This window comes from Salmo trutta, chromosome 37 (genome assembly GCF_901001165.1).
Source record: "Salmo trutta chromosome 37, fSalTru1.1, whole genome shotgun sequence".
Lineage (NCBI taxonomy): Eukaryota > Metazoa > Chordata > Actinopteri > Salmoniformes > Salmonidae > Salmo > Salmo trutta.
In genome coordinates this window covers 15,460,409-15,481,380 of record NC_042993.1, presented here as the reverse complement: position 1 = coordinate 15,481,380, position 20,972 = coordinate 15,460,409, and the positions used below count along the sequence as shown (strand labels likewise).

Below are 20,972 nucleotides of genomic sequence, written 5' to 3'. Positions count from 1 at the left end.
ACACTAGAGTATCCCCACACTAGAGTATCCCCACACTAGAGTATAAGACCTAGAGAATCCCCAAACTAGAATATCCCCACACTAGAGTATAAGACCTAGAGAATCCCCAAACTAGAATATCCCCACACTAGAGTATGAGACCGAGAGTATCCACAGACTAGAGTATAAGACCTAGAGTATCCCCACACTAGAGTATAAGACCTAGAGAATCCCCACACTAGAGTATCCCCACACCAGAGTAAAAGACCTAGAGACTCCCCACACTAGATTATAAGACCTACAATATCCCCACACTAGAGACTCCCCACACTAGATTATAAGACCTACAATATCCCCACACTAGAGACTCCCCACACTAGATTATAAGACCTAGAATATACCCACACTAGAGTACAAGACCTAGAGAATCCCCAAACTAGAATATCCCCACACTAGAGTATAAGACCTAGAGAATCCCCACACTAGAGAATCCCCACACTAGAGTATCCCCACACTAGAGTATCCCCACACTAGAGTATCCCCACACTAGAGTATCCCCACACTAGAGTATAAGACCTAGAGAATCCCCAAACTAGAATATCCCCACACTAGAGTATAAGACCTAGAGAATCCCCAAACTAGAATATCCCCACACTAGAGTATAAGACCTAGAGAATCCCCACACTAGAGAATCCCCACACCAGAGTATCCCCACACTAGAGTATCCCCACACTAGAGTATAAGACCTAGAGAATCCCCAAACTAGAATATCCCCACACTAGAGTACAAGACCTAGAGAATCCCCAAACTAGAATATACCCACACTAGAGTACAAGACCTAGAATATCCCCACACTAGAGTATCCTCACACTAGAATATCCCCACACTAGAATATCCCCACACTAGAGTATAAGACCTAGAATATCCCCACACGAGAGAATAAGACCTAGAATATCCCCACACGAAAGAATAAAACCTAGAGAATCCCCAAACTAGAGTATAAGACCTAGAATATCCCCACACTAGAATATCCCCACACTAGAGTATAAGACCTAGAATATCCCCACACTAGAATATCCCCACACTAGAGTATAAGACCTAGAATATCCCCACACTAGAGTTCCCCAACACTTGAGTATAAGACCTAGAATATCCCCGCACAAGAGTATCCCCACACTAGAATATCCCACACTTGAGTATCCCAACACTACAGTGTCCCCAAACTACAGTATCCCCACACTAGAGTATAAGACCTAGAATATCCCCACACTAGAATATCCCCAAACTAGAGTATACGACCTAGAGTATCCCCACACTAAAGTATCCCCACACTAGAGTATAAAACCTAGAATATCCCCACACTAGAGTATAAGACCTAGAAAATCCCTACACTAGAATATCCCCACACTAGAGTATAAGACCTAGAATATCCCCACACTAGAGTATAAGACCTAGAGTATCCCCACACTAAAGTATCCCCACACTAGAGTATAAAACCTAGAATATCCCCACAGTAGAATATTCCCGCACTAGAATATCCCCACACTAGAGTATCCCCACACTAGAGTATCCCCACACTAGAGTATCCCCACACTAGAGTATAAAACCTAGAATATCCCCACAGTAGAATATTCCCGCACTAGAATATCCCCACACTAGAGTATCCCCACACTAGAGTATCCCCACACTAGAGTATCCCCACACTAGAGTATAAGACCTAGAGTATCCCAACACTAGAATTTCCCCACACTAGAATATATCCACACTAGAATATCCCCACACTAGAGTATAACACCTAGAGAATCCCCACACTAGAGCATAAGACCTAGAATATCCCCACACTAGAGTATCCCCACTCTAGAGTATAAGACCTAGAGTATCCCCACACTAGAGTATCCCCACTCTAGAGTATAAGAGCTAGAATATCCCCACACTAGAGTATAAGACCTAGAGAATCCCCACACTAGAGAATCCCCACACCAGAGTATCCCCACACTAGAGTATCCCCACACTAGAGTATAAGACCTAGAGAATCCCCAAACTAGAATATCCCCACACTAGAGTACAAGACCTAGAGAATCCCCAAACTAGAATATACCCACACTAGAGTACAAGACCTAGAATATCCCCACACTAGAGTATCCTCACACTAGAATATCCCCACACTAGAATATCCCCACACTAGAGTATTAGACCTAGAATATCCCCACACGAGAGAATAAGACCTAGAATATCCCCACACGAAAGAATAAAACCTAGAGAATCCCCAAACTAGAGTATAAGACCTAGAATATCCCCACACTAGAATATCCCCACACTAGAGTATAAGACCTAGAATATCCCCACACTAGAATATCCCCACACTAGAGTATAAGACCTAGAATATCCCCACACTAGAGTTCCCCAACACTAGAGTATAAGACCTAGAATATCCCCGCACAAGAGTATCCCCACACTAGAATATCCCACACTTGAGTATCCCAACACTACAGTGTCCCCAAACTACAGTATCCCCACACTAGAGTATAAGACCTAGAATATCGCCACACTAGAATATCCCCAAACTAGAGTATAAGACCTAGAGTATCCCCACACTAAAGTATCCCCACACTAGAGTATAAAACCTAGAATATCCCCACACTAGAGTATAAGACCTAGAAAATCCCTACACTAGAATATCCCCACACTAGAGTATAAGACCTAGAATATCCCCACACTAGAGTATAAGACCTAGAGTATCCCCACACTAAAGTATCCCCACACTAGAGTATAAAACCTAGAATATCCCCACAGTAGAATATTCCCGCACTAGAATATCCCCACACTAGAGTATCCCCACACTAGAGTATCCCCACACTAGAGTATCCCCACACTAGAGTATAAAACCTAGAATATCCCCACAGTAGAATATTCCCGCACTAGAATATCCCCACACTAGAGTATCCCCACACTAGAGTATCCCCACACTAGAGTATAAGACCTAGAGTATCCCAACACTAGAATTTCCCCACACTAGAATATATCCACACTAGAATATCCCCACACTAGAGTATAACACCTAGAGAATCCCCACACTAGAGCATAAGACCTAGAATATCCCCACACTAGAGTATCCCCACTCTAGAGTATAAGACCTAGAGTATCCCCACACTAGAGTATCCCCACTCTAGAGTATAAGAGCTAGAGAATCCCCACACTACAGTATAAGACCTAGAGTATCCCCACACTAGAGTATCCCCACACTAGAATATCCCCACACTAGAGTATCCCCACTCTAGAGTATAAGACCTAGAATATCCCCACACGAGAGTATCCTCACACTAGAATATCCCCACACTAGAATATCCCCACACTAGAGTATCCCCACACTAGAGTATCCCCACACTAGAGTATCCCCACACTAGAGTATCCCCACACTAGAGTATAAGACATAGAGTATCCCAACACTAGAGTATAAGACCTAGAATATCCCCACACTAGAATATTCCCACACTAGAGTATCCCCACACTAGAATATCCCCACACTAGAATATCCCCACACTAGAGTATAAGACCTAGAGAATCCCCACACTAGAGTATCCCCACACTAGAGTATAAGACTTAGAGTATCCCCACACTAGAGTATCCCCACACTAGAGTATCCCCACACTAGAGTATCCCCACACTAGAGTATAAGACCTAGAGTATCCCCACACTAGAGTATAAGACCTAGAATATCCCCACACGAGAGTATCCCCACACGAGAGTATCCCCACACGAGAGTATCCCCACACTAGAATATCCCAACACTAGAATATCCTCACACTAGAATATCCCCACACTAGAATATCCTCACACTAGAATATCCCCGCACTAGAATATCCCCACACTAGAGTATCCCAACACTAGAGTATAAGACCTAGAATATCCCCACACTAGAATATTTCCACACTAGAATATCCCCACACTAGAGTATCCCCACACTAGAATTTCCCCACACTAGAATATCCCCACACTAGAATATCCCCACACTAGAGTATCCCCACACTAGAGTATCCCAACACTAGAATATAAGACCTAGAATATCCCCACACTAGAATTTCCCCACACTAGAATATCCCCACACTAGAATATATCCACACTAGAATATCCCCACACTAGAGCATTCCAACACTAGAGTATAAGACCTAGAGACTCCCCACACTAGATTATAAGACCTAGAATATCCCCACACTAGAGTATAAGACCTAGAGAATCCCCACACTAGAGAATCCCCACACTAGAGTATAACACCTAGAGACTCCCCACACTAGATTATAAGACCTAGAATATCCCCACACTAGAGTATAAGACCTAGAGTATCCCCACACTAGAGTATCCCCACACTAGAGAATCCCCACACTAGAGTATAAGACCTAGAATATCCCCACACTACAGTATAAGACCTAGAGTATCCCCACACTAGAATATCCCCACACTAGAGTATCCCCACTCTAGAGTATAAGACCTAGAATATCCCCACACGAGAGTATCCTCACACTAGAATATCCCCACACTAGAATATCCCCACACTAGAGTATCCCCACACTAGAGTATCCCCACACTAGAGTATCCCCACACTAGAGTATCCCCACACTAGAGTATAAGACATAGAGTATCCCAACACTAGAGTATAAGACCTAGAATATCCCCACACTAGAATATTCCCACACTACAATATCCACACACTAGAGTATCCCCACACTAGAATATCCCCACACTAGAATATCCCCACACTAGAGTATAAGACCTAGAATATCCCCACACTAGAGTACAAGACCTAGAGTATATCCACACTAGAGTATCCCCACACTAGAATATCCCCACACTAGAGTATAAGACCTAGAATATCCCCACACTAGAGTATAAGACCTAGAGAATCCCCACACTAGAGTATCCCCACACTAGAGTATAAGACTTAGAGTATCCCCACACTAGAATATCCCCACACTAGAATATCCCCACACTAGAGTATCCCCACACTAGAGTATAAGACCTAGAGTATCCCCACACTAGAGTATAAGACCTAGAGAATCCCCACACTAGAGTATCCCCACACTAGAGTATAAGACTTAGAGTATCCCCACACTAGAGTATCCCCACACTAGAGTATCCCCACACTAGAGTATAAGACCTAGAATATCCCCACACTAGAGTATCCCCACACTAGAATATCCTTACACTAGAATATCCCCACACTAGAGTATCCCCACACTAGAGTATCCCCACACTAGAGTATCCCCACACTAGAGTATCCCCACACTAGAATATCCTTACACTAGAATATCCCCACACTAGAGTATCCCCACACTAGAGTATAAGACCTAGAGTATCCCCACACGAGAGTATAAGACCTAGAGTATCCCCACACGAGAGTATCCCCACACTAGAATATCCCCACACGAGAGTATCCCCACACTAGAATATCCCCACACGAGAATATCCCCACACTAGAGTATAAGACCTAGAATATCCCCACACGAGAGTATCCCCACACTAGAATATCCCCACACGAGAGTATCCCCACACTAGAATATCCCCACACTAGAATATCCCCACACTAGAATATCCCCACACTAGAGTATCCCAACACTAGAGTATAAGACCTAGAATATCCCCACACTAGAATATTTCCACACTAGAATATCCCCACACTAGAGTATCCCCACACTAGAATATCCCCACACTAGAATATCCCCACTCTAGAGTATCCCCACACTAGAGTATCCCAACACTAGAGTATAAGACCTAGAATATCCCCACACTAGAATTTCCCCACACTAGAATATCCCCACACTAGAATATTCCCACACTAGAATATCCTTACACTAGAATATCCCCACACTAGAGTATCCCCACACTAGAATATCCCCACACTAGAATATCACCACACTAGAGTATCCCCACACTAGAGTATCCCAACACTAGAGTATAAGACCTAGAATATCCCCACACTAGAATATCCCCACACTAGAATATCCCCACACTAGAGTATCCCCACACTAGAATATCCCCACACTAGAATATCCCCACACTAGAATATCCCCACACTAGAATATCCCCACACTAGAGTATCCCCACACTAGAGTATAAGACCTAGAGAATCCCCACACTAGAGTATAACACCTAAAGTATCCCCACACTAGAGTATCCCCACACTAGAGTATAACACCTAAAGTATCCCCACACTAGAGTATCCCCACACTAGAGTATAACACCTAGAGTATCTCCACACTAGAGTATAACACCTAAAGTATCCCAACACTAGAGTATCCCCACACCAGAGTATAACACCTAGAGTATCTCCACACTAGAGTATAACACCTAAAGTATCCCCACACTAGAGTACCCCCACACTAGAATATCCCCACACTACAGTTTTACACCTAGAGTATCCCCACACTAGAATATAAGACCTAGAATAACCCCGCACTTGAGTATAAGGCTTAAAATATCACCACACTAGAGTCTCTTAAAGTCTCATAATATCTCTCATTAATAAACCCCGCAGCCTTGCAGGGCAGCGCATGTGAAAAACTATTCTAACCCTCTACCCTGGATCAGGAAGTCAGCTAAGTTAATAAACTAATAACATAACAACATAATCAGATTGCAACGGCCAGCAAAAATGCTGAAAAGTTGCCGCCATACGCCTCGTGGAATAATCGTCCCTGAACGTACCCTGAACACACTCTAAGTCACAGCAAGAACCGGCTGGCTCTCCTGCTGTGTTAGAATTCAGACATCATCACCTCAACGGCCCAAATACTTCCCTCCCTACCCCCTCCCCGGCATCTGTGTAAACACAGCAAAGGGTTAATAACAGACCTGCACTCCCAGGCTATGCTGTATTTCATCCAATACTGCCTGGTTTGGAGTGGGGGAGAGTGGGGCTGGAAGAGAGTGTGAGGAGGGTTGGAGCTGAGAAATGAGGCTGGTTTGGGGGTGAGTGGAGCTGGAGGGGGAGGGAGCCTGGATCTCTCCCTGTCCTGCTGAGCCCCGTATGGCTAATACAACCCCCTCCTCCCCCTCTACTTTCCCTCAGTCTCTTTCCCTCCCTAAAAAGGTGGTCTCCCAGGTAACACACACAGACACACACAGGAAATCAGTGCCTGCAGTGCAGAGAGCGTAAGGCTTTGTTAGCCAACAAAACAGGCATGAAATCACTACACCGCAGCCCCAGCACATAGAGTCAATCTATACCTCATGTCTCTCTGTCTGCCCATGTGCGTGTGTGTGTGCGTGTGTGTGTGTGTGTGTGTGTACCAGAGTGAGATTTGATCACGTATCTGGGTGGTGTGTGTGTACCAGAGTGAGATGTGATCACGTATCTGGGTGTATTTGTTTGGGTCTTTCCTTTAGGCTGTTGTGGAATGGTCTAGTCTTTGATTTAACTGTTTGTTCTTTTGTTTCACATTTCAATAAGTCATTTGGACTCATCTAGCTCAATTCTAGCATGCCGTTACTGCTAGGGCACATAGCCTAAAAACATCATACTGTCGGTTATTAGAAGAATTTCATAAAGTGAACTTTTACGCTTTTTGATCAGCAGAATGATACAACTATCAGTAACCACCGGTTGAGACTAGGCCCGCTAAGACAACCTGAGAGCCATACTACACCGTGACTGATCTTAAAACCCTACATTATCTCTCAGAAACAACGTTCTAATTTCAACCCTCCATACATAGGAGAAAAAACAGCACAGCAAATAAACATGAGATGTTCCAGGCAGGCTGCTGGTGGAAATGACCAGAAATCCCTGGTTGGAGCTGTACGGTGGAATGCTTTTAATGTATTCCTGAAACACAGTGAGTTAAGATGACTGAAGTGAATGCAGCCTTCCCGGCTGCCTGGCTGCCTGGCTGGCTGGCTGGCTGGTAAGCAGTAGAAAGGGAGACTTTCTTTCTGTGGATTGAGGGAGGGAACCATTCATTGCATTATTCATGCAGCTGGGTAAGGTTTAATTAAAGTACTGCTCGGTATTGTGCTGTGCTGTGCGGAGGGCTGAATGTGTGTGTGTGTGTGTGTGTGTGTGTGTGTGTGTGTGTGTGTGTGTGTGTGTGTGTGTAGGGATGAATGTGTGTTTTGCCTCTCCTGTCGTTGCTTCATTCACATTCTCCATGATCCACTTATCAAAGAGAGGCCCTGTGGCCACGCCCCCTCCGCTGTATGTTAGAAATAATATTGCAGCCCAGAGAGAGAGAGGTGATACCAGCTAATTATCAAAATCCAGAAAAGAGACGTTCAATTCTACAACCACCTAGAAGGAAGCAATTCCCAAACCTTCCATAACAAAGCCATCACCTACAGAGAGATGAACCTGGAGAAGAGTCCCCTAAGCAAGCTGGTCCTGGGGCTCTGTTCACAAACACAAACAGACCCCACAGAGCCCCAGGACAGCAACACAATTAGACCCAACCAAATCATGAGAAAACAAAAAGATAATTACTTGACACATTGGATAGATTTTTTTTTAAACTGATCAAACTAGAACATTTGGCCCTAAACAGAGAGTACTGTACACAGTGGCAGAACACCTGGCCACTGTGACTGACTCAAAATTAAAGAAATCTTTGACTATGTACAGACTCAGTGAGCATAGCCTTGCTATTGAGAAAGGCAGCCGAAGGCAGACCTAACTGTCATGAGAAGCCCACAAAATGAGGTGGAAACTGAGCTGCACTTCCTAACCTCCTGCCAAATGTATGACCATATTAGAGACACATATTTCCCTCAGATTACACAGACCCACAAAGAATTAGAAAACAAATCCAATTTTGATAAACTCCCATATCTATTGGTGAAATACCACAGAGTGCAATCACAGCAGCAAGATTTGTGACCTGTTGCCACAAGAAAAGGGCAACCAGTGAAGAACAAACAGCATTGTAAATACAACCCATATTTATGTTTATTTATTTTCCCCTTTGTACTTCAACTATATGCACATCATTACACATCACAACACTGTATATAGACATAATATGACATTTGAAATGAGAGACAGAGACCAGACAGAGACCAGACAGAGAGAGAGAGAGAGAGAGAGACAGAGACAGAGACAGAAACAGAGAGAAAGAGCACGAGAGTGAGAGAGAGAGAGAGCGAGAAAGATATATAATGCTTCGTCATCTCTCAGGTTGAATGTTACCTATACAGAACAAATACATTTACAAATGTGTATGTTTTCTGCCAGCAGGAAAACTAAGGAAAATGAGCGAGACTGGTAAAAATGTAGGAGATGATCTTCTTTGCAAAGTTTTCATGTGTCTATAATAGTTTGTAGTTTACAATCTCTCTCATTCATGAACACAGTGGACACTCTCCGATCACAGTGACATTCATCCACAGCATTAGAATGTACTGCTAACAGTACCCAGAGCAACAGCAGTCTAACACATCCAAAACGTATGCATTTAGCGCCACTAACACTATCCTACAACAACACTGGTCCAACACATCCAAAGTGTTAGCATTTAGCGCTAACACAGGTGACACATCTCCAGATACACAGTCCCAACACAACAGGCATGGTGTATGGGCATACCATGCCAGCCAGTGGGAAGCCCAGAGGAACAAAACAAACAGCCGGAGGTTTACAGTGCCACCGGGATCGTCGACCTTCCCCATGGGAGAGTGACGCTCCTCCGCGCTGCGCCAGACAAGACCAGCCGCAGTGAAACACATCACACACATCAGCGCTAAACGGACACACACGTACACACACTGCACACACACACATGCACGCACACACACACACATGCACACAACACCTCTCAACAAAAAACCAGTGACATACTGCTAAACAGACTAAGAGACTAGGAGAGGGGGAAGAGGGAGGGAGAACGACAGACGAGAGAAGAGAAAGAAACAAGGGAGAAAGAAAGGGAGAGGGGCTATTGAGTAGTGTGAAAGGATTGTACGGGAGAGTGAACCCCAGGCATGCAGGCAGGCTCAGACTGGACCCTGGACCCTGGGAAGAGTTGAAAGGGTCTGGAGGAAGGGAGCGAGGGGCGACAACAGGAAGGTGACGTGTTGCATTTAGCCTGGAGGAACTCTGTTGTGTAACACCTCACCAGGACACTCATACAACTGTCCATACAACCTGCCAGGCTCATAGATAGTCTCATAGAGAGAGACATGAAGTCCAGGTCAGGTCAACCCCACAACCAGGCCTTCAGTTAAACAACTCCAGGGTGCTGCACTGAACTCATTCACCTAGGTTCTCTCTGACAGAATACACGGATAGAGTTGGTCTCAGGCCTTTATGTGACAATCATCATAGGAATTGGCAAGAAAGCACAACCATATCTGGGACCAGGCTTTGAGTGACACACACGTTGTGTTTTGCTCAGCTTTGTGAAACGCTTAAAGGAGCTTAAAAACAGATATACACACACTGAAGCATCAAATGTATCTTTAAAAAGCAGAAAAAGAGATTTAGAGAGAAAGAAAGGAGGGAGAGAGACAGCAAGAGATAGGAGGAAGGACATTGAAGTGGTTTTGGAGAGGCGTCCATGTGTTGTGTTGCAGACAGACGCAGAGGGAACACAGGGCCACAGCTGCCACCATGTGTTGTCACAGACAGAGAGTGAACCAGCCCAAGCTGTACGGCCATGATAAAGCTCTTCTCCTGTCACACGGCGTCGATGCTATGACCTCACTACCTGGAGAATCACACTGTAACCGCTCCACAGAAACAGCATCAATAAAATATGTCACTCACACAACCATTTGAAAATCTTACGTGATTAACTTTGTTGTTGCTAGTAATTTACGTCAAGCCGAGCAACCATAGGTCGTTTTATAGTTTCATGCTACCAGTATACAAAAGGGTCTATTCACAAATCCTACACACACACACCTCACACTTTCAAGGAAAATCTGGGCTCATGCTAACAAATCAATATCCTGTCACTATAAACCATTAGTACACTTATCTCACTCCTGGGGCAGGTCAACCAAGTCAGACTTTATAGAAAGGTATTAGTGAAAATAATATTTTCGGAGTGCCCCAGATCCCCTGGCACCTCTCTCCTTCAACACACATCTCTTTCATTTAATCTCACATGTATTTCATTTCTCTCTCTCTCTATGTAGAGCTTGATACATAACTAGAACCAGTGTTCCAACCCTCCGATCCACACAGCTACAGTGTGGCCATGCGGCGTTACCATGGAGACTCCCTGCTGGGGCTCTAATTTGTGAGTCCAGATCCGTACGGGTCAGTCTCCCTCCTTCCCGCTGACTTCCTGCTTCAAACTGACCAGCCAGACCCTACACATCACAGCAGCCATATGACATAGAGCCAGTGCTCTTCAGTTCCCCCTCCTCAACTTCAGCTTGAAGTCCTCAGAACAATGAGTCACTGTAGTGGATTATCCCTGTGTGAGATCTGCTATGAATCTGTCTTTTATATATGATGTACATGAGACTGTTAAGAATATAGAAGGGTCTCTATGGTCCTTTGGAGGGGAATGAAGAAACTGGGAAAAGATTGACTTTCTGTGAATCAGAGTTAGATGTCAGTAATATGAAAGAGTGTCTTTGAGAAGTTGTGGGTGTGAGAGGTTGGCTGCACATTGGATATATTTGCATTCTGCTCTAGGCTGGCTGGGGCGCTAGGCTGTTGTGCATATTTAGTGAGGAGACCTGACACCTGCTCTCTCTCTCTCCCCCTCCCTCTCTTTTCTCCCGGTAATGTCGACCTACTATCTCGTCAAGGTAATTGGCCCGTACACAGCCAACCTGTCTCCCAGTCTGACATACGCACAACTCCAGTGGAAACACAAACCAAAAACATGTCAGAAGACTCACATTGGAGAACACTCTGCTCTCTTCCCTCTTACATAACACGTGCATACACACTCACTGACACAACACACACACACACACACACACACAAACACACACACACACACACACAAACACACACACAAAATCCAGAGGTCCTGTCTATTATCAACCCCCATTCTATGTTGACATATACTGTATGTCAATTTTGGAAACTCATCATCTCTAAGTAGCATTAACAGACTCTTCCCAACAAGCACATCAATGGAAGACAGGCCAAGTTTTAATTAGACAACTTTCATTTAACCCAGTTTCAGTGAGCAGAGGGGAACCACAAGGAACCACAGAGGCTTCAGCTGCCGAGGCTTCTGCTGCTGCTGGATGAGGAGATGGTGAAGCTGTTGGCTCCTTCACACAAGAACATTTTTTTGAGAAACAAAAAGAAAAGTGAAAGAAAAAAAAGAAGAAAAGCTATGTATGCTATGCTCATTAGAGAGGCACATATGTTGGGAGAAAGAGACAGAGCGAGAGAGAGAGAAAGAGAGAGAGAGGGAGGGAGAAAGAGAGAGGGGGCGAGATATATAGAGAGACAGAGAGAGGGAGGGAGATAGAAGGAGAGAGAGAGACGGTGAGGGAACGAGAGAGAGAACGAGAGAGAGAACGAGAGAGAGAGAGGTGTAGTGTGTTATGTGTTCATACTGTGTTCCAATACATGTCCTTTCTCTCCAGAACCTGAATGTGATTTTGTTGCTGTGACATATATTCTCAACCTATGCTTTATTTCTGTTTCTCTGCCTTTCCTCCTGGGAAATAAATAAGGATGGCGGATGTTTTAAAGCAATAACTTGCCATTTTAGGGGAGTAAATTGCAGAGCTTTTCTTTATATGTGTCCAATTCACTACCTGAATAAGGATAAGACCATCTGGTTGGGCGACACGGACGGGAGCTGAGCCATCTGAGCTCATAATCACCACTGTCTCCATCCAGGAACGCATGCACACACGCATGGACGCACACACACACACACACACCCACACACGCACACACACACGCACCCACACACCCACACACGCACCCACACCCGCACCCACACACGCACCCACACACGCACGCACACACGCACCCACACACGCACCCACACACGCACCCACACACACCCACATGCACAAACACACACACACGTACCCCCCCACACACACACACGCACCCACACACGCACCCACACACACACGCACCCACACACACACACACACACACACACATTCTTAATTTTCTTCATTATCATCATCATCTATCATCTACGTTGTCTATTTAGAGGCAAAGATCAACAACATGAACTACTGTCAGCTACTACGAGAGAGAAAGACAGGGATGGGAGATGGAGCTGGAGAGAGGGAGGGTGAGAAACAGAGAAAGAGAGAACGAGAGAGGGTGAGAAACAGAGAAAGAGAGAGCGAGAGAGGGTGAGAAACAGAGAAAGAGAGAGGGTGAGAAACAGAGAAAGAGAGAGGGTGAGAAACAGAGAAAGAGAGAGGGTGAGAAACAGAGAAAGAGAGAGGGTGAGAAACAGAGAAAGAGAGAGCGAGGGAGGGTGAGAAACAGAGAAAGAGAGAACGAGAGAGGGAGGGTGAGAAACAGAGAAAGAGAGAACGAGAGAGAGGGAGCAAGTGAAAAACATTCCTACAACTGGAGGAGCTCTGAAGGGAGCTTATGGTAATGAGAGAGAGATCCAGAGTCAGATCTCCTCTCCCTCTCTCCTCCTCCGCCTCTCCTCCCTCTCCTCCTCTGCCTTTCCTCCCCCTCTCTCCTCCCTCTCCTCCTCTGCCTCTCCTCCTCCGTTTCTCTCCTTCTCCCCCTCCCCCCCCAAAGGCGGATGGCATTTGTTCCCTCTAGTGATAAAGAAATTACACATGAAATCAATTCCCACGTCTCCCTGTAGGGCTCTTTCGCCCCTCCTCTCTGCCTGCCTGCCCCATCTTCCTGAGACAAGCTGGGGGAGGTGTGAGGAAAGGGAGTGTGTGTGCGTGTATGTGTGTGTGTGTGTGTGTGGTGGGGGGGCTGTCTTGCTGAGATGAACACCTGCCCGGGGGAGTCCTGAACCCTCTCCCCCTCATCCCTCTCTTTTCTCTCTCTCTCTTCTTCTTCTCTCTGACAACTCTTGCTAACTAGCCTCCTTGACCCTGTGAGAGAGCGTGGCTCATCAGATCCAATCCCCAAGCCTGTCAATCAAACAGGCCCGAAGAAAGAAAGAGGTTTACTCTCACACACTAGAGAGGGCAAAGGGAAGAGAGAGAGAGATACTCACCCACAGCACCAGAGAGAAGGGGGGAGGGAGGAGGAGCAGAGGGGGAGAGATGGAAAAGGAGCGAGAGAGTAAGTGAAATAAATAATTATAGCGAGAGAGAAGACAGGGAGATCTCAGGAGAGATAAAGTGAGGGAATAGAGAGAGAGAGAGAGAGAGAGAGGGTGTGAACTGACGGCTAATGAGAGTTCTAGTGCTGTAAGATAGAGAGGGAACAAGGAGGAGAGGAGGATGTTTTACAGTGAGGTATGATGGAGCACAGAATGTGGAGAAACAGAAAGAGAAATATGGTTGGAAATCAAATCATGACTGACATTAAAATGTAACAAACCAAGTGATTTTACAGGTCAAGAACATTATTTTAGAAGAGAAAAGAAAGAAATGTTTGAATGAGTAATTCATGTACCAACTTCTACTAAGACAGTACTCTATTACACTGAACAAAAGCATTCAGACATTCAGCACAGAATAGTGCTATCTACAGTATATTATATATACCGTAAATTCCGGACTATAAGCAGCAACTTTTTTCCCATGCTTTGAACCTCGCGGCTTAAACAATGACGCGGCTAATATATGGATTTTTCCCACTTTCAATTTTTTTTCTTCCAAAAAAACACATTCTGTGACCTTGCTCAGTTTTTTGGCGGCATGAAGCTTTCATTAGACCAATGAAATTGCCGAACGGGTTAAGGTCAAACAACTTTTTTGTTTACTGTTTAGATTAAATCGAGCGCTCTCAAACTTCCCATCATTCTGATTACGGTAGTCATTTTGTCACCCTCATCATGGCAAAGACACGGGGAAATGCATATGATGCAGCTTTCAAGTTGAAGGCGATTGATCTGGCTGTTGGAAAAGGAAATAGAGCTGCTGCATGGGAGCTTGGTCTTAATGAGTCGATGATAAGACGTTGGAAACAGCAGCATGAGGAATTGACTCAGTGCAAAAAGACAACTAAAGCTTACTGCTAATTTTTTATTTTTTGTTACAAGCCGTGTTTCGTTAAAGCCTATTTATTTTTGTTACAAGCCGTGTTTCGTTAAAGCCTATTTATTTTTGTTACAAGCCGTGTTTCATTAAAGCCTTTGTAAAGTTCATTTGTTTCAATGTACCGGTAGGCACCTGCGGCTTATAGACATGTGCGGCTTATTTATGTTCAAAATATATATATTTTTTTAATTCAGTGGGTGCGGCTTATATTCAGGTGCGCTTAATAGTCCGGAAATTACGGTAGGCCTAAATGAAGGAGCTGAGGTGGTAGTGATTCAGAGCTTAGTGGAATCAGTAAAATCACAAGCTCCATACTGCACCACCAAACTGAGTCACACAGAGAAAACGTCCAACCACCCTTTTTCTCTCCACTTCAACACTTGGAAGGCTGACTGTTCCCAGGTCCAAAGACTGTTCCCAGGTCCAAAGACTGTTCTCAGGTCCAAAGACTGTTCCCAGGTCCAAAGACTGTTCTCAGGTCCAAAGACTGTTCCCAGGTCCAAAGACTGTTCTCAGGTCCAAAGACTGTTCTCAGGTCCAAAGACTGTTCCCAGGTCCAAAGACTGTTCCCAGGTCCAAAGACTGTTCTCAGGTCCAAAGACTGTTCTCAGGTCCAAAGACTGTTCCCAGCTCAGCTCAGACCACCATGAAAGAAGGCAGGAAGGAAGGGTGAAAGATTTAACAGAAGGAAATGGGGCCTTTAAAAAACACATCCACACACTGGTGACTCATGCACCTTCTACAGGGAATGACCGAGCCAATTCATAATACACTCTTGAGGAATGTATTACAATCTCTATTCACACTGCATATTAGTTTACAAAGAGAGGGAGATGGAGCGAGAGAAGGAGAAAAAAAGGGCGAGAGAGAGGAGAGAATGAAAACAAAGAAGGGAGAGTCTGCCGAAGGGGACACAGCCAGTGGAATCAGGGATTGGTGTTGAGTAGAAACACTGAGAGGAGAGAAAAGCGGGGATATTTGACAGAAAGCTCTCCATTCCTGAAGGCAGTGCCTCAGGTGATCCCTCTATCCCTCCCTCACTCCCTCTCTTCATTCCTTCCTTTCTCCCTCCCCCAGGCACACAGCAGGGGACAGCTTTAAAGCAGTTTGTCTTCCCTCTGAAAACTTTCTACCAGGTCATTCTGTGAACCTAAAAAAGACTGTCATAGCAAAAACACCAGTTGTTGTCTCTGTACGATACAGTATATTCTGTATGTGGACCATATAAATCAAATCAAATTGTATTTGTCACATGCGCATTACCGTGAAATTGTTACTTACAACCCCTTAACCAACAATGCAGAATAAAAAAAGTAAGAAAATATTTGCAAAACAAAAAGCCAATAGTCCGGGTAGTCATTTGATTAACGGTTTAGCAGTCTAATTGCTAGTCGGTAGAAGCTGTTAAGGAGACGCTTTGACATAGACTTGGTGCTCCGGTAACGCTGCAGTAGTTTATGACTAGGGTGGCTGGAGTCTTTGACAATTTAAAAGGTATAGAAAATGCAAAATGCTACACTAAAGTACAGAGCTTTACTGTTGGATCTAGTTGAAGGTGATGAAACATGTTGATGCTGGTTAAAGGATATAGGACAGGAAGCCAAAACATATATGACAGACTGCTGGTAGAGGTGTGCTCTGGTGCGTGAAATCTGTGCACTGGTGAGTGTGTGTGAGTGTGTATGTGTGTGTGTGTGTGTGTGTGTGTGTGTGTGTGTGTGTGTGTGTGTGTATGGCATATGCAAAGACTCAAGTAACACAATGCTGAGGTATGGAGGCCCTCAGGCAGGTGGCCACTGAGCAGGCATGGCTAAACGTTGTGTGTGTGTGTGTCTGTGTGAGCGTGTGCGGCTGCATGTGTGTGTGAGCCACATAAACAGCTGCCTGGCTGCTCTACATAGGACAGACAGGACAGACACTATAGCTTCGGCACGCTTGTCGGTCTAATCTTCAAAGTGACATAGTGACGCTGAGGGCCCATAGTGTCCTCTTCCTGACCCAGAGCTGCTTTCTCTGTCTGTCTGTCTGACTCTCACATGTCTGTCTCTCTGTCTGTCTGTCTGACTCTCACATGTCTGTCTGTCTGTCTGTCTGTCTGTCTGTCTGTCTGTCTGTCTGTCTGTCTGTCTGTCTGTCTGTCTGACTGTCTGTCTGTCTGTCTGTCTGACTCTCACATGTCTGTCTGTCTGTCTGTCTGTCTGTCTGTCTGTCACATGTCTGTCTGTCTGTCACATGTCTGTCTGACTCTCACATGCCTGTCTGTCTGTCTGTCTGTCTGACTCTCACATGTCTGTCTGTCTGTCTGTCTGTCTGTCTGTCTGTCTGTCTGTCTGTCTGTCTGTCTGTCTGTCTGTCTGTCTGTCTGGCTGGCTGGCTGGCTGGCTGGCTGGCTGGCTGGCTGGCTGGCTGGCTGGCTGCTGACAGGTTCTGCTACAGTCTGCATCCCAATACCTTTCAAATCTCCTCTCTGCACAGATTTCAAAACACAGCTAAAAGCAATGTCGTGGAGGCCTATGCAATGCTTGTTTTAACCAGTCATTCTCCGTGACACCAGGAAAGGAGATGAGGAAAGGAGATGAGGAGAGGAGCTGACTGTAGACTATTACCTCTGAGCCAATGGAACGGTGCAATATGAAACTTGAAATTGAAACTTGAACTTGAAAACTGACGTTTGCGAGGCTGATTGCAAGAAGTACAAACTCAATGGAAGTCAACCAAAAGGTGGTCGAAAATAACTTCAAAGTGAACTTCATGGTCATCGTGAGGATCGATGGTACAGAGAGAGCCATTGCAAAGCCAAGGTACAATGTTGCATCAGCCATTCCCCTGAATAATGCACACTCATGAATAAACATACAGTATAGCTCTGCAGTACACTTCTATAACTGTCCATGTGCAGCCTGTTTCTCTCTCTCTCTCTCGCGCTCTCTCTCCCCCTTCAAACAACACACATGACTATCATGTATGTCTCTATTTATTTGCTTGCTCCCTCTCTTTCTAAATCAAATCAAATTGTATTGGTCGCATACACATATTAAATAAAGGAATTAAGAAATATAGAAACATTATTGCGAGCAATGTCAGAGTCCGGAATATAAATATAAATAAATATGATGGTGTGTATAGACATTATGGACAGTATATGAATAGAAAAGGTGTGTACAGCAGTTGTTGTATAGGATGAGCCTTGACTACAATACAGTATATACATATAAAGTGAGTAAAACAGGATGGAAACATTACTAAAGTGACCAGTGTTCAATGACTCTTCTCTTGCTACCCCCTCTTCACCACCCCACCTTCCTCCATCTTGTCTTCCTCTCTTTTCCCTTCACTATCTCTCTCTATATCTCCCTCTCTCCTTCTCTCTGTCTCTCGCTCTCTCTCTTCAGTCAGAACATTGTACTGCAGGTGTGTCTGAGGTGTGTCAGTCTCTCTGGTCTTGATTCAGTTCTATAACAGACAGGTAGTGGGCTGTGTGAAACCATCCATCTAGACAGCACAAAGACTGTCTACTGGGAATTAACCTCTCGGAAGAATACACCCTGCCCGTCTGTCTGTCTGTCTGTCTGCCTGCCTGTCTGTCTGTCTGTCTGTCTGTCTGTCTGTCTGTCTGTCTGTCTGTCTGTCTGTCTGTCTGTCTGCCTGCCTGCCTGCCTGCCTGCCTGCCTGCCTGCCTGCCTGCCTGTCTGCCTGCCTGCCTGCCTGCCTGCCTGCCTGCCTGCCTGCCTGTCTGTCTGCACTACCTCTCATAAATAATACAACACTTCCCCCAGGTCCTCGAAGACTCTTCTATCTTTACTAGAATACCAGACATTCATGTATTTCTGTGTGTGTGTGTTTGAAAGTGTGTGTGTGTGTGTGTGTGTGTGTGTGTGTGTGTGTGTGTGTGTGTGTGTGTGTGTGTGCATGCATGTGCATGTGGATTAGTCTGCTATCACTGGGGCTCTGTCAGTCTGTCAGGCAGTGGGAAGGGCAGGGACAAAGAGGATCATTTCAATAAGAATACTGCAGCTGAGAGGACACAGCTCTCCCAGTGGGGTGACTTCCACTCTCAGCTCTTACACGCACACAAACATGAACGCACGCACACACACACATACACACACACACATTCACGCGCACACATACACTGTAGGAGGATTCATAGTCCAGTTTGGTGTGTAAAACTATTGTGTTTGGTTTATGTACCCTATGGCCCTATGTGCGTGTCTGTGTGTGTGTGTGTGTGTGTGTGTGGGTGTGTGTGTGTGTGTGTGTGTGTGTGTGTGTGTGTGTGTGTGTGTGTGTGTGTGTGTATGTGTATGTGTGTGTGTATGAGTAGGGGTGTGTGGTTGTCATCCTCTCCAGTCAGTGTTCACCCAACGAGCTTCATCCCTAAACCCATGCACCTGTCCCTGCACCTGTCTGTCTGTAACTGCAGGTTTAATCCTGTGAGTGGGGCCCTGGTGTGGCCCTTAAGTTTGGCCCTGGCCCCTTCACCATCATTATCCCCTCCGCCTGGCCCCCAGATCTCTCATTACATGCAAATACAGCCTCTTTATGTGCCTGGTGAATAGGGAACCCCGTCCCTCCTGGACAGGACCACCACCTTCCCCAGTCAGAGCAGAAGATAACCCACTAGCCATTACACAGGATCCCCTGCTACACTTTACTATACCATATCATGACCACTTCAGCTTTAGGATTCTTTGAGGGCTGTTGCTGATCAGAAGGCAGCTGGTTTTTGTTGGTGGTATGTGACAGTGTACAGTCATGGCCAAAAGTTTTGAGAATGACACAAATATTCATTTCCACAAAGTTTGCTGCTTCAGTGTCTTTAGATATTTTTGTCAGATGTTACTATGGAATAGTGAAGTATAATTACAAGCATTTCATAAGTGTCAAAGGCTTTTATTGACAATTACATGAAGTTGATGCAAAGAGTCAATATTTGCAGTGTTGACCCTTCTTTTTCAAGACCTCTGAAATCCGCCCTGGCATGCTGTCAATTAACATCTGGGCCACATCCTGACTGATGGCAGCCCATTCTTGCATAATCAATGCTTGGAGTTTGTCAGAATTTATGTGTTTTTGTTTGTCCACCTGCCTCTTGAGGATTGATCACAAGTTCTCAATGGGATTAAGGTCTGGGGAGTTTCCTGGCCATGGACCCAAAATATCGATGTTTTGTTCCCCGAGCCACTTAGTTATCACCTTTGCCTTATGGCAAGGTGCTCCATCATGCTGGAAAGGCATTGTTCGTCACCAAACTGTTCCTGGATGTTTGGGAGAAGTTGCTCTCGGAGGATGTCTTGGTACCATTCTTTATTCATGGCTGTGTTCTTAGGCAAAATTGTGAGTGAGCCCACTCCCTTGGCTGAGAAGCAACCCCACACATGAATGGTCTCAGGATGCTTTACTGTTGGCATGACACAGGACTGATGGTAGCGCTCACCTTGTCTTCTCAGGACAAGCTTTTTTCCGGATGTCCCAAACAATCAGAAAGGGGATTCATCAGAGAAAATGACTTTACCTCAATCCTCAGCAGTCCAATCCCTGTACCTTTTGCAGAATATCAGTCTGTCCCTGATGTTTTTCCTGGAGAGAAGTGGCTTCTTTGCTGCCCTTCTTGACACCAGGCCATCCTCCAAAAGTCTCCGCCTCACTGTGCGTGCAGATGCACTCACACCTGCCTGCTGCCATTCCTGAGCAAGCTCTGTACTGGTGGTGCCCCGATCCCGCAGCTGAATCAACTTTAGGAGACGGTCCTGGGATTTCTTGGGCACCCTAAAGCCTTCTTCACAACAATTGAACCGCTCTCCTTGAAGTTCTTGATGATCCGATAAATGGTTGATTTAGGTGCAATCTTACTGGCAGCAATATCCTTGCCTGTAAAGCCC

General features: G+C 45.3%; 1 protein-coding gene across 2 annotated transcripts in view; it reads right to left on the bottom strand.

Moving 5' to 3' along the window:
* Positions 1 to 20,972, bottom strand: part of LOC115177480 (cyclin-dependent kinase 14) — a 207,782-nt gene that overhangs the window by 37,451 nt on the left and 149,359 nt on the right. The window lies entirely within an intron of this gene.